Genomic DNA, 25,443 nt, shown 5'->3' with positions numbered 1-25,443 from the left:
TTAGCAAGTAAATGTTTTCTGAAGGAGCCAGTGTGCCGAAGTGGAAGTAGCGTGTGCACTACAGATGTGTGGTCTTGGTTTTAAATCTTGGCTCTGCCATTGTTTGTACAGTTGTGGGTTAGCAGCTAACTCCTTTTGCTTCAGTTCCCTTATCTATAAAATAATGAAAACCAAAAATGTTTCCTTCGTAGAGCCATTTGATGACAAAATGAGTTACCTAAGGAAGTGTCTTGTAGAGAGCCTAACATATATTAGATCATCAATCAATGTTATAACAACAATAATCAAAATTATTACTCCTATTTATTTAATTAAAATTATTAAACACCTTGTATGTGCCGTGGGAACCACTATGTTGTTAAATTTTTTGATAAAGGGAAAAAGGTGAATATTTTCATGTCTTCCTGATGGCTAGGGAGGCAGATTCTGTAGAATGCTTTGGTAGTACCATTTTCATGACACTTACAATGTCCTTTCTAATATTATTTAGTCCTGTGTAGCTAGCTCCTCCTTTTTTTTTTTTTTTTGGCTAGTTTCCACTTTTTAATAAGCTCTTTGAACTATTATATATCTCTGAAGTCTGTACAGTTCCTTGGATATTATGTAAACTAAATAAAGCCTTTGAATCCAGGAATTTCAGAAGTGAAAGGGAACTTAGGATTTGTCCACTTTTTCGTTTTGCAGATGATGAAATTGAGGGTTAGAGAAGTAACACAATTTGTCTGCAGTCACACAGCTTGAATTCAGGTCTTTATTTGTCTTTTGATGGTTTTCTCTTTTATTTAATTTAAAACATTTTTTTTTTTTTGTAAAACTGGGCTATTTTAATTTTTAAGATTTTTTTCATTTATTTTAGAGAGAGAGAGCACATGCCAGTGAGTGGGGTAAGGGGCAGAGGGAAAGAATCTCAAGCACACTGTGCGCTGATCACGGTACTGAGTGTGGAGCATGCCGTGGGCAGGACCCCGAGATCATGACCTGAATCGAAACCAAGAGTCCAGTACTTAACTGACTAAACCACCCAGGCACCCCTATTTTAATGTTTTTTTACAATAGGATAAATAGTTCTCTTGATGACTGCAAGTATGTAAGGCTGTTTGGTGATATTCAGAACTATCACAGTAATGGTGGTTTTCCTGATTGGTGTGTAATCTGCAGTAATTGTAAGGAGTTCCTTGTCTCAAACTGCTATCAAACCAGCAAGACTGCATTCCGGCATCCATCATTTTTAGTATTGTTGGTAACCTGGGCATCTTTTCCCCAAATAACCTTGCCTCATTAGGACACAAGGCTCAACTCACTCATGTTCACCTCAAGGACAGTACCTTTAGTAATAACACCCAAAGTTGCATATAATGGGGATGAGGGATTCTCTTTTACACCCAGCACTGGCAGGCAAAAGGTGGCTTTCAATTCAGGATGTGTTACATGGGCCTTTTTGACACATAATCCCATTGGCCTAATGAATTTTTCATATTTAGGTGGTTTCTGAGTAAAGCCATCTCCAAAAAAGCAGACTTTAGTAACCATCCTCTTCAATGCTTTCTTCTTTCTCTTTCCTGTTTGAATAACTTTTAATACTTCTGTTTCTCCCTGGGCAGGAACTCTGGGCAAAGGAACTCCCACTTTCCTGCTTTCTCTTTTCATTTTTGTTTAATCATATTGGAAAGTACTTTAGCTTGGGACGGTCCCTCCCTGTCCACTAGATAGGCAGGTGTTGCTCCTTGTGGAGGCTTGCCATCATTCTTTTGTTTGGTGTTTCTCTTTTCATGCATCTTTTTTTTTTTTTTTTGGATTTTATTTATCTATTTGACGGAGAGAGCACGAGAGCACAAGGGGGAGCGGGAGAGGGAGAGGCAGCTCCCCGCTGAGCAGGGAGCCTGACTCTGGGCTGACCCTTCGGCTCAGGGTCCTAGGATCATGACCTGAGCAGAAGGCAGTCACCCAACTGACCGAGCCCCCCATGTGCCCTTCTTTTCATGCATCTTGATAGTTTCATTTGTATATTCTCAGCATGGCGCTGTTTATGGTAGAGCTTAGCTTTCTGACCAGTCATCTTTTTTGCTTTCTTTGAATGTTCATGAGCCTCTTGATCTTCTTTCTCCTTTTCTCATGGTGATCCGAAGGATAGCCATAGCACTTCTGTGTGTAACTCAGTATATTCATTTTGTGGCATGGTGACAGCCATAGAGCCGCTGGGTACAGCTGCTGGGACTCCAAGAAGCTCTCCGTTTTTGGGTTTCACAAACCTGTGAGCTGACTCCACGTACCCTGAGATGGGAAAGAGGCAGTTCTAAAGTGACCAAGTCCAGATAAAGCGGGACACGTGGGTTCTGAACTTCTGTTCTTCACGTTCTCTCTCTCTCTCTCTTTTAAAATAAATGCGGTAAGTCCTTGTGTTTGTAGTTGTAGATGGATTACTAGATTCCTTTTCTCTTCCACTGTACTCTAGCTTTTGGTGCCCCAGGAATGATAAGGTAGGGAGCTTGGTCTGCCCCATTTTGGGAGTAGCTCTGTTCTTCATTGGATCCTGGCTGGAAATTCTAGGCGGATGAACACACAGCACGTGATGCTGTGTGGCAGGACTGTCCAATGGAACTTCCTACCATGGTGGAAATATCTTACATGGACTGTCTAATACATTAGCCACCAGCCACAGGGGGCAATGGAACCCTTGAAATGTGGCTATCCCGGACCTGAATTTTAAATTACGCTTAATTTTTAGTAATTTAAATTTAAATAGCCCCCTGTGGCTAATGATTGCTGTATTTGACAGTGTTAAGGAGTAAAGACCTTTCAGAAAACAGCATCAAACCCAAGAGAAGAGATAAAAGAATATGCTATACCTACTCTGACGCTTGGCACACGGTGCTTGCAACAAAATTGGGCTCAACAAATGATTTTTTAAGAGAATAAAATAGAAGTGAAGTTTTGAAGGCAGACAGTGGCCTGATAAGGAGATGGGAGATATTGGGATAAGTGGCATCAGCTGCCTACTTAGTTTATTTATTTATTTTCTCATCCTGTGAAAACTTTCAGTGTCTGGAGAGGGTGACCCTCCTAAGCTGAGAGGATAGTGGTTGTGGGTCCAGAGCCTGCAGACGCCAGCCAGGAAGGGCACTCACAGGTGCTTGGGTGATTTGCTGATGTCAGAGGCATTTCAGCTGATCTCCATCTTGTGGCATCTCAGAGATGCACCCGAGCTATTCTAATTCCTAACAAGAACGAGAAAAAACCAGAAGCTTCCAGGTAAAAGGGGCTTAAAGTGGTCGGAATCCTTGTGGAGAATTTAAAATTTGGGTAAAAGGAATCCTTTTTTTCTTCTTTTTAAGCTCACTTCTCTTTCCTGTGTCTCAGAAAGTTGAAAGGAAGCTAAGCCCGTGGGGACGCGGCATCAAGAGGGGGCAGGGTCTCTTACTCCGAAGGGCTGGATGTGGATTCCTGTGCCGCCCCTCACTAGCTGTACCAGCCGGGGCACATTTCTTACCTTCTCTGAGTTTCACTTCTGTCATAGAATTGACAGAGACTACTTCACAGAATCTTTGAGAAGGTGAAATGAAATACAAGTGAAAATGCCTGACTGAGAGTGATGGACAGATAATACTTGTGGACTCTTTTTGGGAGTTGTGGAAATCACCGAGACTCCTTGAAAGAGTAAACTTTGCAGAAGGCTTCCTGATAAGTCTTCCCCAGCTTGCCAAGTGTCCCCATGGCTGTAGGTCATTTAGAAGCTCAATTGACGTGATTTCCCCTGTTCGGTCATTGCTGGAAAATGTCAAAAACAATATAAATCTACGTGACCTTCTTTGGCCACACAAAGCTTTTGAATGTCAGGCAAACTGATTCATTAGCTACTTTTTCTCTTGTACAGAAATCTAGGGAGATTTTTCACCCCTATTTAAGATGACATATCCCAAACATTTTGGAGAAAATTCAGTACCACCTAGAAAGAACACATTTTACTGACATTTCAGTCACTGAACTTTTCTAGGTGCATTTCCTCTGGTATTTAATGCCGTATGTCACTTGCTCTGTCTTATACTTAGTATTTTGTTTTGACTTTTGATTTGTTGTTAATTAGAATCAATGCCATTTATTGAGTGCTTACCCTATGTCTGCTTCTTTACAAATATGACCCATCTTCCTTAAAATAATGTTGCATGTTGGTTATTAGTATCCTGTTTTTCTAATAAGCCAGCTGAGACTGCCCAGGGATGCCCAGGGACTAGTGGCAGAGCTGGTGTGCTTCATGAAGGTGGGGACATCTGTCTTTCACTGCTGCGTTCCCAGCACCTACAAAAATGGCACATAGCAGGTGTCCCAAATATTGATTGTATAAATGCACGAATGAGTGTATGAGCAAATGAATGATGCTTGGTCCAAAGATCCTACTCTTGCCTCTTCACTGCATTGCTTCACGTCATGACTCTCAGAATTCAGTTCCTCTCACTATGTGTGCATTGAGCCCCGGCGATTTCTCAGCCCCGTGGTAGGCCCCGGGGACGGAGTTGTAGACCAGGCAGACAGCGTCTGAGCCCTCACTCAGCTTATTTCACGGTGTCAAAGACAGATGTCAAGCAACTATCGTAGGGTGATTAATGACATAGAAGGGGAGGAACTGGGTGATACGGAAATTTATTTATTTTTAGGTCATCTGGTTCCTAAAATAACTTTTATGTTGATCTGTGTCTTCTAGTTGCAGTTCTGAGTGCCCAGCACAGTGCCTAGGTTCATACAGCCTCTTGACACTTAGCGAGTACTCCGTAAATGAACTGAATGGAGCTAAGCTAATGTTGAAAATCTTCAGGGCTTTACTGAGACAACTGAGACAAAGGTGTGGTTTTATCCCTTAGAAAACTAAATGTCTCCTTCCATAGGTTCTCAATCAGGCATCCCCCATTCTGGCAACTCGGGATTGATGAGGCTGTCCCTGGCCAGCAAGAAAGGGGAAAGAGACTCTTGTAATTAGAGGAAGGTGCTTGTTAAGCTTGAGGCTTTGCAGTCAGACTCCTGGATTAAAAACTGACATAATACTTGTGAGCTTGAATCAGATTACTTTGCTTCTTTGAGTCTCAGGTTCCTCATCTGTAAAATGGAGATGGTAATAGGTTATTATGAGGAGTACATCAATAGTGCATGTAAAGCCTGGATGAGGAGGAAACATTCAATATATTTTAACTATTCTTTATAAAAGCCCAAAGAAAAGGAATTGGGTTTCCCTATAAATGGAAGTGGTAATATCTAGGGAGCACTTCCCTTTGAAAATTTTCTTTCTTACACATGTTTTGGAATTTGCTGCTCTTCGTTGGCTCTTGATAACTTTGTTAAAAACTGTTTCATATGGTAAAAAAGTACAGTAAAAATTACCTAAATTGTTCAGTTATGGTACAATTCAAACAAATACAGCAGTGGAAAAGATGATAGAAAGGACGTGCTTGTGCCCATCCCATACAAAAGTCATTAACCATGAGTAAATCTTGTTTCATTTATACTTCCTCACGGATGCTATCCCCCAGGTGATTGTTTTGAGGCAAATCTCAGAAAACCTGTCTTTTAAGACCTAAATTCCTTCATATGTGTATAGGGTACTTTTAAGGAAGATAAAGGTAAATGAAATGATAATTATTCTTTTATTCATCTTGAGTCCTCAGTATGATGGCACATCCTACTCTGTGAGTTGTTTTTTAAATATTTGCTCAAATGGGTCTATCATTCTTTTTTTTTTTATTGTGGTAAAATATATATAACAAAATTTTCCATTTTAACCATTTTTAAGTGTGCAGTTCAGAGGCATTAAGTATGTTTACATTGTTGTATAACCATCACCACCCTCCATCTCCAGAGCTCTTTTCATCTTGCAAAACTGAAACTTGTACCCATTAAACACCAATTTCCTATTCTTCTCTCCCAGCCCTGGCAACCACCTTGCCACTTTATGGATGCGACTGCTCTTGGGACCTCATATAAATGGAATCATAGCATATTTGTCCTTCTGTGACTGGCTTATTTCACTAGTATAATGTCCTCAAGGTTCATCCAAGTTCAGTTATGTGTCAGAATTTTCTTTCTTTTTAAGGCTGAATAATACTCCATTGTACGGATAGATACCACATTTTGTTTATCCATCGTCTGTCAATGGGCACTTGAGTTACTTCTACCTTTGGCTATTGTGAATAATGCTGCAATGAACATGGGTGTACAAATATCTACTTGAGTCCCTGCTTTCAACCCCAGAATTAGAATTGCTGGAGCATACGGTAATTGCATTTTTAATTTTTTTGAAGAGCCATTGTACTAATTTCCTTAGTGGCTGTACCATTTTACATTTTCCAGTACACAGAGATTCTAAGTTCTCCATATCCTCACCAACACTTGTTATTTTTGATAATAGTCATCCTAATGGTTATGAAGTAGTATCTCATTGTGATTTTGATTTGCATTTCCCTAATGACTGAGCATCTTTTCATGTACTTATTGGACATTTTTATATCTTCTTTGGAGAATCCATGAGCTTTCAAATACAGATAGATTGTCCTCAGGAATGGTTTTGACCTATGAACTATATGACCATTTAGATTTCTGTCTAACCAAAATTTTGTTATTTTTGTTTGGAATTTAGCTTTTTAATAATGGGGAGATCTTTAAAGTTCTTTCTATTCTTAGCTTCCAGGTTTTTAGCTAAGAGTGAAACCTCCATGATTGACCCTTTTAGGTGATGGTAGTGATGAAGCTTGATGAATAAAAAATAAATAAATAATAACACATTTAAAAATAAATGTTTTCTTTGTTTTGAGTCTGAAATAACCGCATTTAGCGTTGTTGCAATAGGACAGCAAGTCTCACATCTCTTAGAGAATCTTGTAAATGCTTTAAAGAATATCCCAGACCCTGTCAAAATTATAATATTTGTTGTCTTTCTTTGGCTTTTATATAGTCTCCCCACACTTTTATTCCAAACGCGTTGTTTGGATAACAATAATGAATGTAGAGCATTCATTCTCTCCTGAAGGTAAGAAGACAGATGTATTCATGATTATAACTAGAAAAGATAATTTCAGATGGATCTCTCCTTCCATCTTAAATCTTGGCCTTATGCAGTTATTTATTTATTTTTAGAAACTTTCTTTTAATTTTAATGAAGTCTCATTACAGGTCGTTTGGCCTGGGCGTTTTAATGACTTGAATCCAAAGCAGTTTATCTGTAGGAGGTGGGTTCTGACTCTCCCCGCTAACTAGCATTGTGTTACATACGGCCTTAAAACTCAAGTGATATTCTTACTCTGAAAACTTATTTGAAGCGAATTAATTTATCTGTACCATATTGATTTGTTTGACTCAAAGCTCATTGTCACTTTATAAAACTGTGGTAAACCCCTCTGTTCTTGACATTTCTGCAGTAATAGCACTCTGCATTTACGTGTAGGCACATGGCCACTGGAGTGATGGTCCCATTTTCTAGGCTCCCGAGAGGCCTGCTAGCCATGGCCATGTGATGCCTTCTGGCCCGTGAAATGTAAACAGAAGAGATGTACATAGTATCTGAGACATGCCCTTTAAAAAGAAGGATATACCTTTCTTTTTCCCTTTTCTCATTCTTGCTGGCTGGCATCCAGTCATCCTGGCTGTGAAATGGAAGGTGACAGCAGTGGATGGCAGAACAACAAAAGGGAGTGAACCTGGGTCCCTGATCACTGTAGAGTCAGCACACTGACCTGACTTGCTTACGTATACTTTTATGTTAGAGGAAAACTAACATGTATCTTCTTCTTCTGTTGTTTTTAAGATTTTATTTTTTTAAAGCAGTCTTAGGTTTACAAGAAAATGGAGAGGAAGGTATAGAGATTTCCCAGTTACCCCCTGCCCCTACAGAGAGTCCCCCATTATCGACATGATTCACCAGAGTGGTACATTTTTTTTTACTGAGGATGAGCCTGCATTGACACATCATAATCACCCAGAGTCCACAGTTTACTGTAGGATTAATTCTTGGTGTTGCACATTCTGTGGGTTTGGAGAAATACGTCATGACATGCATCTATCATTATTATATTGTACAAAGTTTTTTCATTGCCTTTCTTATCTTTAAGATTTTGCACTTAATCTGTCACTTGTAACAAACCCAAATTCTAACCAATTCAGCAACTATATCCATATGACTGAACACAATGTATAAAACATACATAAGAAGACTCTGAGGATGCCTGGGTGGCTCAGTCGTTAAGCGTCTGCCTTTGGCTCGGGTCATGATCCCAGGGTCCTGGGATCGAGCCCTGCGTCGGGCTCCCTGCTCTGTGGGAAGCCTGCTTCTCCCTCTCCCACTCCCCCTGTTTGTGTTCCCTCTCTCGCTGTCTCTCTCTCTGTCAAATAAATAATAAATAAAATCTTAAAAAAAAATAAAAAAAAATAAAAATTCCTGTTTTCCTATAAGGAAACTGAGGCCTGGGAAGGTTATTTGCCCATGTCAAAAAAAATGTAAATGAAAACCATATTATTTATTTTACTGCAAATTAAATATGGCAAGGGTAAAAGGAAAAACTTTAAAAAATATTTGAACTTATTTCTTTACCCTAGAACTTGGTAAAGTTCATGCAGCAGATCCTACACGGAAGGTGCTCTTCTTGCAGTGTCTTTGCTTACTTGGAAGTTTGGCTAATTAAAAATGGAATAATTTTATATAATAAAACAAAAGCTGCTTAAAGTTGTAGAGATAAGCCAGTACTGCATAGATTTATTTGAACCGACCCGTTAACCTTGTTTTATGTTTGGAAGCATTTTGTTGAGCATATTTGTGAAAACCAGTATGAACTGCCCACCCTGGTAGCATCTTTGGTAGAAATTGTTCAATCTTAACCATAGAAATGAGGTGCTGAGTTGAATTTTAGCAAAGAGTTAAGTAAGTGCAATGAGAATACTTTATCTGTAACCATTTATTCCACCAATCCAGGGTGCCTCAGTATATCAAAAATATCCACTCAGCAAAGCAAAATATGGGCATTTCTGCTGTAGCACAATACAGTCCTTTAAAAAAAACCCACATTCTGCAAAAACACACATTATAAATAACTGCCATGTTAAGGGAAATAGAATTGGAATAGATCACTCTAAACATTTTAACCACTCAAAACATTTACTGTTACAATTAAAATTTAACCAGAACAATAGCAATCTTAATAAAAGTAATAGCACAGCTCTACTAGCCTGCTAACCTCCCTATAAATAAAGGAAGCACACAGTATTACAAGACTTTACCTTTAAAAGGTAAAGGAGAAGGTAGCTCGATGGAGGAATGTAGAAGGAAGCATTGGGTCTGCCAAATTCTGAAAACAAGGACAGAGGAACATTAGCATCAGATTTTGCAGGTAGGGGAGCAGTGAGAGGCTTTGCACAAAATGGTCTGGGTCCTTCTGTAGTCTTTGCTTGTTTGTCTTGTACAAATATCTGAGAGAAATGTGCAGTAAACCCTTTTGAAACCTCGTGTGTAGCCAGGTTGAGCCAGGAGGAAGGGCAGGCCACGTGGGCAATGCTGCAATCTTTCATGGCTTGCTGCACCCGCGTGTATGTGTGTATGTGTGTGCTCGGACGCACGTTTGCACACGCGGATGCTTCGGGTCCGGCTGCTGTACCATGATGGCACAAAATCCAGTGTGCTGAGAAGAATTATGCATCAGCTGGTGGGGCTTCTATGTTGGACTGACAAATTTCCCCGATTTACCAATTGTGTGTGGGCTCATTCTTGTTCCAGAAATGCACTGTGCATAAAATACACCACCCATCAAAGGACCGTTGAGCCCCTCACTGTCGAACTGGGGAGGCCTGCCGAGTTGGGGCGAGAAACAAAATGAATGCATTTGTAATAAGGGTGGTACAAGGAAAGGAGGCAGAGGAAAGGAACAGGGGGCTAGAGCAGGTTTGAAGAGGGAAGGTGAATGTCTTGTGAACCTGCCATATGCCGAATTTGGTTTTGTTGGAGTTTCATAACAGCCCCATGAAGTGGGTAATGTTCCCCCATTCTCCACGATGAGTTAATGAGGCCCAGAGAAGGCGAGGATTCTGCTGAAGGCCACGCGGAAGGAAAATGGTGGTGTCAGGATTTGAAATCAAGTCTAGACAGGCGATTCCCTACTGGATTGGAGTATGGAACCCGAAGCCCATGTGTTGAAGGCAGAGGGCTCACCTGCTGTGGCTTTGGGCACTTGAGGGAATCTTGTGAGCTTCTTTCCCCTCACATCCAGAGGTGCTAGGAACAGGCACTTCGGAGGATGATTGTGACAATGATATATGATAAGACACGTGGAAGTGCTTTGCAAATGTTCAAACATTATGCAGCACTAAGGCGTTTTATTTTCCCTCCATGAAACTTTCAGCTCTTTATATTAAAAATAGTTATAAATATCAGTGGTGTTTAAGATTGTAGGCTTAATGGTTTATATAGTCACAAGTGAAAAAGGAGAAAGAGAAGGGTTTCTGGGATGAGGCAAAGCTGTTTGGTTCCAAAGCAAAATCCGTCTGCGTATTAAGAAAGCTGAAGGAGGAACCGTGGATTGCAGCTGCAGATGCCGTTGATGATTAACCACAAAACTAAACAGGTGGCATCTCACTGAATGCTGTCTAGGGGGGTTGGCAGAGGCAAGAAGATTCTTGCCGGGATCCCTGTGCTTTATTTAGAGATCATCTTCCCCCTTGTGTTCTCACTTCCGTCTCCTTCTTCCATCCATGTACAGACATGGATGAATGAACACCTGAATTGATAGAGAATGTGTGGTGGGAGCATGCTCTGGGGAAGTATCTTACAGGTTTTATAGAGAGTCTTACGGCAGTGAGGGTGCAGCTCAGGAGAGCGCAGGGCTGAGTGAAGCCTTTCCTTTCAATGCTCTAAGTTAGACGCTCTGTGTTACCTTTCTCAGTTCTACCTGGACATGTGGCTCTAAAGCTAATTTGAAGTGCCTTTAAAATGTTTTGGTTTCTCTGCTCCTTAGATCGTTCTAGTAATGCCAGGACTGCCTAGCAAAAATGGTCTGGGATGAGGATATTGGTGCTAGTACTGATCTAAAAAATAGTCTTTTTATTCTTTTTCATTTACTTTATTTTTTGTATCTATGTGAGATGATGGATGTTAACTAAAGTAATTGTGGTCATTATTTATGTAAGTAAAGTCATTATACTGTATACCTTAAACATACACAGTGGCATATGTCAATTATTGCTCCATTAAAATGGCAAAAAGTTAAAAATTAAAAAAATGCCCTATAAAAAAGGTTGGATGCTAAAAAATGTGTAAAGAAGAAATAAAATCAATCATAACCCAATTACTTTAAGATAATAACTGTAAAATATTTGGTTAGTTATTTTATATATGTGTGTGTGTGTGTGTAAATTTATACAAATATGAATATCAATGTAAATCCAGTAGTGGTACCCTGGAGTCAGCTTCGACTGGCTTGTGCACCTCTCCCTAAGTCTGCATTCAGTGATGGCAGGTTGGTAGACTGAAATCAGCCATGGTAGGAGTCCTAACAGCATGGGAATTAGCAAATGCTGTAAATCAGAGCTCCTTCACCCTTTTCTCCCTTCTTTTTATTTATTTTAAAATTTATTTTTGTTTTTCATTATGCTCAGTTAGCCAACATATAGTACATCATAAGTCTTTGTTGCAGTATTCAATGATTCATTAGTTGCATATAACACCCAGTGCCCATCCTGACACGTGCCCTCCTTAGTGCCCATCACCCACTTTTCTCCCTTCTTAACTGTTGTTAAACACTTACCAGCACATCACCGCATCACTGTGTGTGTGTGTGTGCGCACGTGCGCGCGCTTTTTTAAAAATCTTTTGAGCTCTTTAATAACAGGATCTGGGTCTGATTTCGCATTATGTCCCTACAGAAATGAACACATCACCTGACAGATTTAGTGGACATTTAATAAGTGTCTGACAGATTAAGGATGGTATTAAGGAAGGAAGGGTTAGAATTGTGGTTCAAATTTTTACAACGGAGTCAGTACATTTGTTGACTAACATTTTTTTAGTAAGTAGTTCTGTAAACCGAGACCAAAGGGATGGTTTTGCAGTTTGCTTTGTGTCACTTGTTGAATTAATAGCAATGACATTTGCTCTAATTCCAGGAGCATTAAGCAGCCGAGTAAGCCCCTGCAGAGTAGAAAGTACATTGGACTAATCTGGAGTCCCTCGTCTCTTCTTGTCGTCACTAGCTGGTTGGCTTGGACAATCTGTCTGGGTCCTAATTCCTCAGCTTGTGCAACATGCATGTATTCTGCACATGTGGGAGGGGGATAGTTGATGAAAAGATGATTTCCAAGCAGTGCTAAGCTTTCGTGATATGTGTTAGGGTGCTAGAGTAACTTCTGTCTCCCCCCGGTAACCTGCGAGAGGTAGTTTATCTCCCGAGGTTATAACCCCCACTCCCGCCCCCTACCCCTTACAAGTGGGCTCAGTCTTCAGTTTCTCACTGCGCTCTTTCATTTTATTTCATTTAACCCTCCTTATTAGTGTGGAGATTAGAATAATCAATGTGCAGGAAATTAATTGCCCCGTGGATATCCTTTTTGATTGTTTGGAACATTAGACTGGCAGAACCCAGTGCCCCTGCCTGCTGATTGTTAATGACTCCTAAAATGCCATGATTTAATAATGTTTGTGGAAATGTTTGCTTTCTTTTGTATCTGTGTATATTAAAGGGTCTTTGCATAACTCAGCTGATGATTCTTGAAGTGGTTTTATAGCTAGAACTACTGGTAGGGCCTTTTGACAAGACATGTCTGTTTTTATTGCAATTTCCTGTTTTATAAAAAATACAGAGTGGTCGGGGCACCTGGGTGGCTCAGTCATTAAACGTCTGCCTTCGGCTTAGGTCGTGGTCCCAGAGTCCTGGGATTGAGCCCTGCATCGGGCTCCCTGCTCTGCGGGAAGCCTGCTTCTCCCTCTCCCACTCCCCTTGCTTGTGTTCCCTCTCTCACTGTGTCTCTGTCAAAAAATGAATAAAATCTTAAAAAAAAAAAATAGAGTGGTCATAGTGTTTGTTCAAAGGAAACAAAAATCCGTGGACTTTCTTATGCTACTTTAAAAAATCTACAGTTTGGAAGGAAAGTTGTGTCAGTTGAGTGAGTTCTGCTGTTTGGGGGCAATGCTCAGTTTGCCCCTCCCCACCAATTACCCTGTAATATACAAAAGAGCTTTTGACTCTAATGCCCAGAGGGGCACCAGGGGCATATGTGTGGTAGGAGTGGCACTGATATTTTTAAAGCATTACATGGTCTAGAATGATCTTTATGACCCGGCTAGCCAACCTTGTGACTGAGGATGGATCCTGCTGTTTCAACCACTGCCCTTGCAATTGGTGGAAACCTTAATTACTCTTTAAAGGGAAAAGATTTTTAACTCTTCAGTTCACTGCTATCTTCATAATGTCCGTCTACAAGCTGAGAATTCAGAAAAGCTTTTATTTTTCTCATCTGTCATCTGCTTATTCAAGATAAACATTTGATCTCTGGTTTACCTTTTCTTTTGAAGGGGTTAAAATACTTTCCAAAACTGTGTCTGCTTATTCTAGGTAAACATTTGATCTCTGGTGTATATTTTTTTTTAGGGATTAAAATACTTTCCAAAATATATATATTTTGGACCTAGACCAAAATATACAAAATATGTATATAATGTGTATCACTGACTTACTCCACCAGTAGATTTCTGAGCAAGTTCCTTTGTGGTTATGGCTTTTATTTTGCTTAAACACTGCAGAGCCAAACAGTGTTCATGAGACCATAATATTATAATTGCTATTTATGTAGAACTTTCACAGAAACTTATCAAAACAGATAAATATCAAGGACTACTTTTTGTAGACCTAAGAAAGCTAAGTTACGACATAAAAAGAACATATTTTGTACTAATAAAGAGATCTAAAACTCCAAGTGGCCCTTTAATAATCTTGTTAATGGATCATACTACCTATGCAGGTAGTTTTGATATTCTTACACAAAATTGAGAAAATATAAAGTATTACTTCAAATCATTGCTAAATTATTGAGATTTAAAGAGTCAGATCATGATTATTAGGCGTAGAAAAGATTGCCATAGCCTAACATTTAGGGACATTTCAAACTTTACGAAGTGCTTTTACAGATATCATTTCTTTGAAACACTCACCGGTATCCTGTGGGAGTTATTATCCTTAGCGTGTAGGGCAGATGAGAAACCTCAGTCTCAGACTTAGCCAAGATTATAGATGTGGGGACACGAACTCAAGTTTTCTAATTCACAGAGTAGTTCCCATTCTCCCATTCCAAGTCTTTTCTCGTCCCCCAGCCCCTAGATGTTATTTTGAATGTATCTGTTCTAATGGACTCCAAGTAAAGATTGGAAGGATCCAGATGAGACACATCCAGTTATCACTAGATTACCTGTGGCAAATTTTCACCTGTGAAGACAAAGACTTTGGGAAGTTACTCTCATCTTAGTAACCTCATCTCACCAACTGAGAGTTTTTCTGTTAAAACCAGAGGTCTAGCAGGCCCTGAGAAGTAAATGGTGGAGAGCTGAGGGATGCAAATGAGTCCTGTAGGAGTCGAAGCCTTTGAGGAGCACCTAGGTCTACCTCTTTGTTGACTTGCTTTGGAGATTCTTTCTAAGCTATAACTACTGAATTTCCTCTCTGTGAAAGATCCTTCAAAGCAAAATAAAACCTTGTGTTTGTTATCCTTTCCCCCAAGGTGGGGAGTGAACTGAGGCAGACAGGAGGGCATAGTCCCAGACATCACTGCTCACCATTTTGGAATGAATCTCCGTCCCTGGCGGGAGACCATGAAAACTAAGACTGGTGGGGAAATGGCCTATCTATTGCATTCCTGTAACGTCAGACACCCTACTATATGGTTCAGAAGTTGAAATTTTAATTTTTTTCCTTGGTCCTATTCATGTCAATTTGTGGGGAGGATTCAGAGGCTTTATTTTATTGGCATTCCAACTAAACTCTCCAAGGAAGGTCAAGCCTTCAATAAATTTCCATTTCTCATTAGCTTACAGATATGCAAATAGGAGAGTTACACCACAATCAAGTTTTGAAAACAGTTTGCACAATTAATTAGGTTTTCTCTAAAAGGAAAACGTTTCACTGTCTTAGACATTTCCTAAGCAGAGTGTGAAGGGACCATGCACATTATCTAACTCACTCCTCCCTTCCCAGCTCCCCTCTGGGTGACCTCCATCAGTAGAAAGAAGTCCACTTCCTCAGGAGGAAGCCATGGTTGGACACTGCAAACCATTATAAATTCGTTCCTTACATTAACATAAAATCTATTTTTCTGGCACTCTTTCCCGTGGTTCTCATTTACATTTCCAGATTTACGTAGGATACCCAAGCCCTCTTTCACACAAGAGCACTTTGCCTATACAAAAATAACAGTCATGGCTTCCCAAGCCTTCTCTTTTCCAGGATTAATGTTTCTGTTTCATCTAGCCCTGTCGCACATGATGTGGTTTGCAGATCCATTTCCCTACTTGTTGGTCTCCCCTGGAGAAGCTCTAACAGGCTGATGCCTCACTTAATTCCAGCCCTGTGCTTACAGTTTTCATGACTGTGTCTCATATGATTACCTTTTAAAACCACTTGATATTTTTTGGAATAAATGTTTAAAAGTTAATCCCATAGACACGTCAGGACTGGAGTGGAGGCTGAGGGCGCAGCAGGTGGGAGGGAGATTCAGCATGAAAGTAACCCCAGGACAATTTTAGAAACTAAATTGCACTCTCAGTCCATTACAGTTTTAACCTTCCTGAGTCAACACAATTCTTCCTCCATCTGCTAAACTCCCTCCAGCATTTTATTGATGTTTCTCTTTGACATTGATCATTTTTCATCTCTGTATTACCATAAATCTTTTTCCTGTGTGTGAATGAATGAATAATTACCTTCTGATTCCCTAACTTAGGATATCTGAATATAAGCTGTATTGCTTATTTTGCTTCTTTTTAAACATTGCTTGTCACGCTTCTAGCTGCCCAGTAAAATTGCCCATGAATAGTTGTTTACTTACTTCTCTCCAGTTAGAGAGACTGTGGATTAGGTGAGACTAGTAAAAAACATGGAGAAGTAAAATAGCAGAAATGATTGCTAGATCCCAGATCTAAAACTTAGTGTCGTAGAATGTATAAGGGAATAAGTAATAGTAATAATAATGACACTAATAAGAACATCAATAACAACATAATAGCTAAACTGCATTTTTCTTTACCAGGTAGGAGGCATTGTGCTAAGCACTTTACATATGCTATATAATTTAATCCTTAAACTAGTTAGAGATTTGAGAATTTAAGGAACATGCCAAGGCTAAGCTGCCTGTTGCAGAGCCAGGAATCAAACCCAGATTTTTTTTTTTTTTTTTCAAGCTCATTCTCTCAACCATTGTTTTATAATGTGGTACATTCAGTAGATTGTCAGTAATGTTCATTAGCATACTTCCGCCCTCAAAAGGAAGCTAAGAGGTTCTGCAAACAAAGTGATGACTTTCAGTTCAATAAGCAAAAACACAATGGGTAAGTGACTGGCTGAATATAATACCTTCCTTCTTAGATTAGACTCATTTTTTTAAAAAAGATTATTTATTAGTGTGTGAGCTGGGGGGGAAGGGCAGAGGCAGAGGAAGAGAGACAACCTTAAGCAGACTCCCTACTGAGCAAGGAGCCCTACTGTGTAGGGCCCAGTGCTGGGCTCCATCCCATGACCCTGAGATCATGACCTGAGATGAAATCAAGAGTTGGACATTTAACTGACCGAGCCAATACTCTGGTTTCTCTTCAGATCGCATAAATCTTTCCCCTTTTAACTGACTGAACCACTGGACATTTAACCAACTGAGACTCTCTCATTTTTGATAGAGAGGATCTGAAGTGGGCAACAAAATAACGTGTATATTTTAAATGTCTCTTTAGTTGTTTTTTGATATCTGCTGGAGGAAATAGTTAAGAAGAACAGAAGGAAAAATCCACTAAAGAAGAACACATTTAATATAGGAATCATGGAAAAGCCAAACTAAATAGAGATGAAATGATGGATTAATGAAAACATTTGCTGTGTGCCAAGAGAAACAAGGTTTAATTTTGCTTTGTATTGTAGAAGAATATACCTCTAGATTCTGGGGTGAAATATAGTTTCCATAAGAAAATTCAACCACAGGGATGGCTTGACTAGTAGAGAGTACAGTGGAATGTCTGCTACCTCTTTCCTAGATAATTATAATTCTCTTTTGCATGAATGTTTTCAACAGCTTTTTGTTTGATCAACCCCCTTACCCATTTAGATCATATTGAGCTTGCAATCAAAGGAAGACTCTAGGTATTTTTCAGAGAAGCTGCTGTATAACTGGACCCTCTTCAAGTTCTGCTTTGGTGTTTTGATTATTTAAACCCAAACCCTGGTTTCACGTTTAAATCTGTTTAATTACGTTTTCTTAAATGCCATTCAGCTTTCCACAATGTTGGATTTTTTAATGTGCCAGATTATATGGTACATTTCCTTTCACTCTTAGATATATGACATGTGTCACTTGAAGCTCATCACATCAGAGGACAGAGCCACAAGGGCTCACTTTATTTTTTTTTAAAGATTTATTTATTTGACAGAGAGAGAGAAACGAGAGAGGGAACACAAGCAGGGGGAGTGGGAGAGGGAGAAGCAGGCTTCCCGCTGAGCAGGGAGCCTGATGCGGGCCTCAGTCCCAGAGATCATGACCTGAGCCCAAGGCAGATGCTAAACGACTGAGCCACCCAGGCGCCCTGAGGCCTCACTTTAGTTAGAAACTTGCCACCAACTTTTCATTGACTCATTAACCAATGTTCTATGGTGTACAGCTGTAAAATCTAATTCTAAAACATCATGTATCTTTTCTATCTACATCTCATCTTCAACTTTGTCAGATGTCTTGCAAGATCTCACTTAAGTTCTTAGAGCTAAGGAACATCTTCCTTTTATCTAGTTCCAAGGACAGAACCACGTGGTCCAGCAATTAAGGACCCACGGGAACCTGCTCCTTAAGTGGTTATTGATGATTTTTAGCTACCTCATGCTCATGATGGAACAGTATTAAAGAGAACATATGGTAGCCTGACATCACCAAGCCCTGTGTGGAAGATTAGTTCTGAATTGCATTATCACAACCATTAAGTCTCCTGTGAACTATTTTGCGTAGGATAATGTTGGAAGGAGACAGGTCTTTCGCCACTGGTGATGGGCATTCTGTCCGGGAAGACCTCCAAGCAGCCCTAACTGGGTTTTCAAACATACGGACGTTTAAAACCCCTTATGCAATGGAGTGCACTTTGCACAAACCTTTTGATCTTCATTGACAGAATGCTTTCCTCCCTTTTAAACATGCTTTTGTTCCTTTTCTAATGATATTGCCTTTGGATCCTGTCAAGGTAAATTTGGAAATGATTCTGTAATTCCTCAATCTCTGTTGATTACATTTGCAACTAACTAGTGGATCTTGGGTATGGACGGTTTTGGTGTGGATACAGGTTGCCCTCAAACCCCTGAGAACATTAGGGGATAAATGACAGCCCCAGAGTTGGCCAATGAGGAGGGATAGACTGGTTGCTAGTGCATTTTATAGATAGGCTTTTTATTAAATGTAAGCATACCAAGTACTTAACAAAAATGATTCTTTTCATCCCTTTATGATGTATGTAAGGGAAATGAGGGAAAGTATTGTTTATGAAGGTAAGTGGTGATAACTTCTATTTCACATTTACTGTTGATTTTTAGATGTGAATCTGTGTATACGTATTTCTTTAATAAAGAAAAAAAAATCTTTATATTCCTGGCAGACCAGTTTCCTGAGCATCAACTTTGTTTCCAGGGTATTTCCACAAAATAAATCACCCAACTACAAGATTTATTTTGGAGTAGTTAACAAGAGGTAAGATAGCCTTTTCTGAAATGTTTCTGTAAAGACCCAAGATTTAGTAAACCGAGTGCTATGTAAAAAGGCAGCATGAAGTATTAAAGCAAGCATCCCAGACAGTAGTTCAGCCTACGAGATGAGCAAGCATGCTGGAGAACAGGTAGCTGTGATATAAGTTGGTTGTGGGTCATATGAAAATTACAGGTGAGAGCAGGCCAAGGTTTGAAATTCAGTGAGGCTGAATTGATCTGTGTTAGAAATTAAAGTGCTAGCCATCAGAGGATGGCTGTAGGAACTCTCCCTGGCACAAGAACTTGATTTAAAACCTGCCAGGGTCTGTGGTTTCTGGTAGTTAAACATCTGCACCCGGGCTGGGAACTGGTGAGGGAAGGGTGATTTTTTCAAAAGCCTACAGAGTCACAGAATTTTAAGGAGATGATGGGCCAGGTAGTCCAACACTTTTATTTTACATATGAAGAGGTGAAAATTTGAGAAACTAAGTGATTTGTCCAAGGTTGCTAGCGAATGGCAGAGCCAAGGCCTGAGCACAGCCACCCACCACATACGAGAGATGTTAACAGGGGTCGATTTTTGTGAAAAACTAGGGCGGGCTCTTTTTTTGTTTGTTTGTTTGTTTTTTTAACCGCTTGAAAGTGGATCCACCTTTAGCCAAATATACATTCCAGATTTTTCTGTGGCAATGCTGACTTCATCAAACTTTTTAAAGTAGTCATTAAATAGAAAATCAAATTAATTTTGTATGTGCACAAATTATAATATCTTATAAAAATAAACCTTCAAATTCAGATATTTTTTAAGCCAGATACCCTTCTTTCTGCTTTGAAAAATAGGGTTACTTAGCTTTACAGTCTGTGCTATAATGTGATAGTTGTACCCTGAGAAACCTTTTTCTGTCAAAACCTTAGTTACAAGAATAATGATTTCATTGGGAAAATGAAATTCAGGAGTTTCAGATCTCTAATTACTTATTTTTTTCCTGTACGAATTTCAATAATAAGAGCTTTAAAAGTACCTGCAAAGGAATAGCCACAAAACCTAATCACATCTCAGCAAATTTATTCTTGATTACGTCTGACTCCTGCTCGAGTAACAGCCAGTCTTGTCTTTGCACCATGGGTTCTGTGATCAGCACAGCCTTCTTTCCCATTCCTGTCACGTTGACCGCTCAATGGCACAGTCTCGCCCATAAACATACGGGCACAGTCTCGCCCATTGGCAAGACGACTAACCTAGCTCTCGATGCCGCTGGCTCTGTCATTACAACGGTGACTCTCATGACCAAATCCTGACGTCCACCTACATGGTTCACTTATGAAAACTTATGCTACAGGGTTTTTTTCGTGCCTGTTCTATATTATTTAATAAAGAATTCCATAGAAATACGGTTTTGTTTTTCAGGCTGTTTTGTTCATCACCTTTACCATTGTCATATGAAAATACCCACACCAAGCCGGTGAAATCTTATAAAGTTTACTTATGACATGGTATGTCTTATAATCAGTTGCATTTTCCCACAAATGCTAGGATGCTCAGAGGCCCTATCTGTGGACTTCCTTGAACAGAGGTGTAAGAGATGACAGATATTGTAATTACCTGACTGTATATAAGGCCTGATCTTATTTTTTCTGTTATTTTTTTTTCTCTGGGATTTTCTAATCATTGAAATTTAGTGTATCTTTGTTATTGACCTTATATATATTTTAAAAAATGAAGCATGATATAAATAATAATTTAGATAAATTTCAAATACATTTTTTAAAGCACAAGGTGATGTACAAGCAATAAATAAAAACAAAATTTGGCAGAGCTTTTGTGGGCGGACCAATCGTTGCACCCTCAGGGGCCCCTGGCTGAAATCTGAAAACTGGCTATGGTACCCGGAGGGCAGCGAAGGGGGAGGCAGCGACTCCGGGTGGCAGGTGGCAGAGGTAATAAAGCCAGGGCACTTATGAGGCTTGATGGGGTGGCCACAAGTCCAGTAGATTCCCGGATCCACCCTCCAGAATCTTAAAGTTTCTATAGTGGTCTTAATGGGGTTCAGTCACGGATACCCTACAATGGTGGTCTGAATGCCACATTGCTGTCTCCAGGCTGCGCCCTTGAAAATGGCTCCCATTTGGGAACAGAGGGTAAAATGTACATTCCAAGAACCTAGGGGAGGTGAGGAGCCTCTGGTTGCCGGGAGGCAGCCCGTGGGTCAACCTGCAGTCATGTCCTCTTGATGACCTTCTCCAGCAGACACCTGGAGAAACACTCTGATACAGAAATGAAGGAAGGAAGGTGATGGCTGGAGGAGTCTGTATATTTAATACACTGATGTGCAAATGAGGAAGAGGCCAGAGCTGCCCAGAAGACAGACTGTGGCTTATCCAGTACTTTCTGTGGAGGGTCCAGGCTGAGGGGGATTTCTTGGCTCTTTTTTTTGTAAAGATTTTATTTATTTGACAGAGAGACACAGCGAGAGAGGGAACACAAGCAGAGGGAGTGGGAGAGGGAGAAGCAGGCTTCCCACGGAGCAGGGAGCCCGATGCGGAGCTCGATCCCAGGACCCTGGGATCATGACCTGAGCCGAAGGCAGACGTTTAACGACTGGGCCACCCAGGCGCCCCAAGGGATTTCTTGGCTCTTCACTCGGGACTTGATGTGGTCACACAGCTGGGGCCCTGGGAGGAGCGTGTCGGGGGATTTATTCTTTCCCTCAGTCTTTTCCAACCAGCAGTGAAACCAGAGGTGAGGCGCCCAGTGGTTCTGGCTATGGATCCTGAAAGGGGGGACCTGAAGTTGCCGGTGCTTTGAACAGTTGTACGATCTTCCTGAGAAACCTCATAGCCCTTGGGGACGCTGACCTTTGCTTTGAGGAGGTGGCAAAAGGATTGCTGTGTTTCATCAGTAGACCCCTGTTACCCTGGACTGTAGTGTATTTGACAGTGTAGCCTGTAGAGTAGAGGGTACCTGGGACATAATAAGGAAAGAATAAAAGGGTAGTGGTTGTTCCAAGTCATCCTGTTTGCCTGGAGAAGTAAGGAAAATGACATTTTCCCCTCATCAGTTTACGGATCTCCCCTCCCTCCCAGGTGTGTGTGTGTGTGTGTGTGTGTGTGTTTGTACTCGATCTGACTTAAACACACGGTAATGGCTTGTGAGCAGAATGTTGTCCTGTAACATTAAAGAGACACATGCACAACAAATATCAGATCTGAAATCCATGCATGAGGCCCTGGAGTCTGCCAACTGGTCTCTATATAAAGGTTGCCAGTGACCCAAATGGAGAGAGAACCTCTTGCCAACAGGCATATGTTGTTGCTTTCCGATAGTAATGAAGTGAATGTCGAACAAGATTTATTCGGGAACAGGTTCAAACGTGTGCACCTGTGTCTGGCAGTATGTTGCGCATACGTGAACGATGCCTTGAAGCTGTTCGGATCCTTTAATTTGTTCCTCCTTCCAACTCTCACATTATCAACATAAATACTCTTTTTGCTGTCCTGTGGTCATTTTGCAATTCTGTATTTACAGCTTTGTGTGAGTAACTGTGGAGTCATGCTGTAGACTTTAATCAATCAGCAAAGTAGTACTTATTGTATGTTTTTTCTCTTTTCCAGTTTTATTGAGATATAATTGACATATAATATTGGGTAAGTTTAAAGTGCACAGCATCATGATTTGAAATATGTATATGTTGTGAAATGATTATCACAAATTGAGCTAACATCTATCACCTCACACAGTTACGCTTTTCCCTTTTCCTTATAATGAAGACTTTTAAGATATGCTGTGTTAGCAACTTTCAGATATGTACTGTAGTATTGTTAGCTGTAGTCCTCACATACATCACATCCCCAGAACTTATTTATCTTATAACTGGAGGTTTGTGCCTTTTTACGACGTTTGCCCAATCCCCCTTCCCCTGCCCCCTGCCCCGGCAACCATAAATCTGATCTGTTTCTATGAGTGTTTTTTTTTTTTTTTTTTTAAGATTTCACACGTAAGTGAGATTATACAGTATTTGTCTTTCTCTGGCAGACCCACTTCACCTGGCACAATGCCCTCAAAATCCATCCATGTCATCGCAAATGGCGGGACTTGCCTTCCTGTCTAACTAAACAGTGTGTCACCACCTGTGCACTCTGCATCCTTTCCACTCACCCATCTGCCGATGGACACCCAGGCTGCCGCCGTGTCCTGGGCACCATAAACAACACTGCAGTGAACATGGGGGCGCATACATCATCTTGGGACAGTGGTTCTGTTTCATTCAGACATACATCCAGAAGTAAGCCACTTGACACATGGCAGCTCCATCCCTAATTCTCCATACAGTTCTCTGTAGTGGGTGCAACAACCCACATTCCCGCCAACAGTGCACAAGGCCTGCCCCACATCCCCACCAGCTTTGCCATCTCCCACCCCCCTAATGATGACAGCTATTCCAACAGGTGTGAGGTGACACCGCACCATAGGCCTAATCACCCCCTTAATATCCAGTGATGCTGAGCACCCTTCTGTGCACCTGCAGGCCACATAGATATCTTCCCTGGAAAAATGTCCGTCAGTATTGTACGACTTCTGTGTAACTGGTAGGTACAGGGATCCTCTGCTAGTTTGGATCACAGTGATAACTCACTGCGAATTACTTAAAAAGAGCTGATAGCCCCCGACCTCTGGTCTTACTTGTGCTCAAGGGCACCAGGAAGGCCTGGCATTGTAGTGAGTAGAGATGACATAGGGGTTAGGAAAGTTAGCCACATTGAAATAGAGACAGTCTTTGCTGTGTAAATGATTGTTTTCTCCTAGTTAACAGAATCCTTTTAATCTCCTTAGAATCAGGTTGTTGATGGGGACATGTGGACATTAAAATATATGATGTAGAAGTTTCAAATATGTTTACCAATATTTTTCTCGAACCAGTTACCTTGTTGATGAAATTTACAATCATTTTTTTCATTCCTCTTCACTTAAAATGTAGCTATAGCTTTTTTTAAAAAAAGATACAATCATAGATTTCTAGTAGAATGGGATGTGTTATAGTAGAAATACACATTACTCATTTACCGTAGAAAAAATATTCTTAATAAAGGAATTAGGTATATTTCATAAAGAAAAAAACAATGAGCTGAGCCTTACAAAATAGGTCAGATTTTCACCTAGTCACCTAAGTTAAAAGAGACCTCAAGGCAGAGAAAAATAGCCAGGGAGAATGAACAGATTAGAAAGGGCCATGGAAAGTTAGTGGGTAACAGAAGGGAATGATGCCAGGAGCTGAGATCAGATTGCAAAAGATTGTAATGATCACTGTAACACAGTTTAAACCTTTATTAAGCATACAGTGGTACTCTATAGAAGAGTTTTTAGTTGGGGATGACCATGAATTAGGAGGATCTTCTGAAGCAGTGCAAAGGATGCATGTATGAGAAGGCAGGAGGGTCAATGATGAGACCCTCATAAAATCCCCAGGAGAGTATTGAGAGCATGAGTTATACTGTTTGCAGAGAAAATGGGGAAAAGGGGCAGGGCTTGTATATGAGATCTAGAATCAGTGGGTGGTGATAGAAAGGCAACCATAATCTAGGTTATAAGGAAAGAAACAGTTCTGGGTTTCTGCTTCCATATCTATTCTTTTCCATTCCAAATTGTCTCCAAGCAATGCATCCGGTGTTTAAAATATTAACTAATAGTTACCTATTTTAAGTGAGCAAACTGGTGATAAGTGGCTAGAGAGTTAGTTTAAATTTAAAGCTCATTTATTTCTCTGTTGAACCATTATACAGTGTGCAAGAGAAACTCATCATCATTATCATCATCACAATTGTGATCATCATCCAACAACACTGATGGCTATCCTTGCTGACTACTACGCATTCACCATCTCGCCTATTGCTCATAATAACCCTTTGGAGCACTGTGATTGTGCTCATTTTACACGTGAGATACATGAGGCTTGGAGAAATTGAATAGCTTGTCTAGGGCCCTACAGGTAGTAAATGGCAGAGCTGGGCTTTGGGCTCAGGGAGCTTGGGCTTTAAAAAAATTGCACTCTTTGCCTGTCACTTTGTTATAGGAGTCTATCAAGAATAGGTTAAATTCTTTTATTACGAAGTTCCAGAATATGTCTAAATTATTTGGGCACATTATGCTGTTTTATTGGACTTTGGGGTATATTTGAGGAAAGTTGTAACCCAGCAGGTTCAGGACCCAGAGAATCAGGACCTCAGACAGCTGTGGGGCCCGGTCTTGATTGGTAAAGGCTTCTCGCTGACTTCTTCATTTGCCTTTTCTCCTACTGATTGGCCTTTACCCTGTACCTCACCTTTTGTACTTCCTTATAACATTAAATTACACTGGCTTGCTCTTCTGATTTTCTAACTCCGAATTTTGAGTTTGAACGTGATAGCCTAGTTTATCTTTGAATATTTGGGCATAGGTTTGTCACAGCCTCTTCTGTGCATCGACTGTCCTTGAGTTAGGGCTCGCTTTTTATTTATTTATTTTTTATTTTTAGCTTTTTAA

The 25,443-nt window shown here is 40.3% G+C and overlaps 1 protein-coding gene and 1 pseudogene across 11 annotated transcripts in view; one reads left to right on the top strand and one right to left on the bottom strand.

Moving 5' to 3' along the window:
* Positions 1–25,443, top strand: part of RGS7 (regulator of G protein signaling 7) — a 523,559-nt gene that overhangs the window by 7,766 nt on the left and 490,350 nt on the right. The gene's annotated exons all lie outside the window — the stretch shown is intronic.
* LOC123846286 (ribosome biogenesis protein NSA2 homolog) lies at positions 1,192–2,176 on the bottom strand (annotated as a pseudogene).

The sequence above is a fragment of the Mirounga angustirostris genome, unplaced genomic scaffold (genome assembly GCF_029215605.1).
Source record: "Mirounga angustirostris isolate CCGP_5_RB_7025 unplaced genomic scaffold, mMirAng1.0.hap1 SCAF_6, whole genome shotgun sequence".
Classification (NCBI taxonomy): domain Eukaryota; kingdom Metazoa; phylum Chordata; class Mammalia; order Carnivora; family Phocidae; genus Mirounga; species Mirounga angustirostris.
Note: the sequence above shows the minus strand (reverse complement) of the source record. Positions and strands in the feature narration are given on the sequence as shown.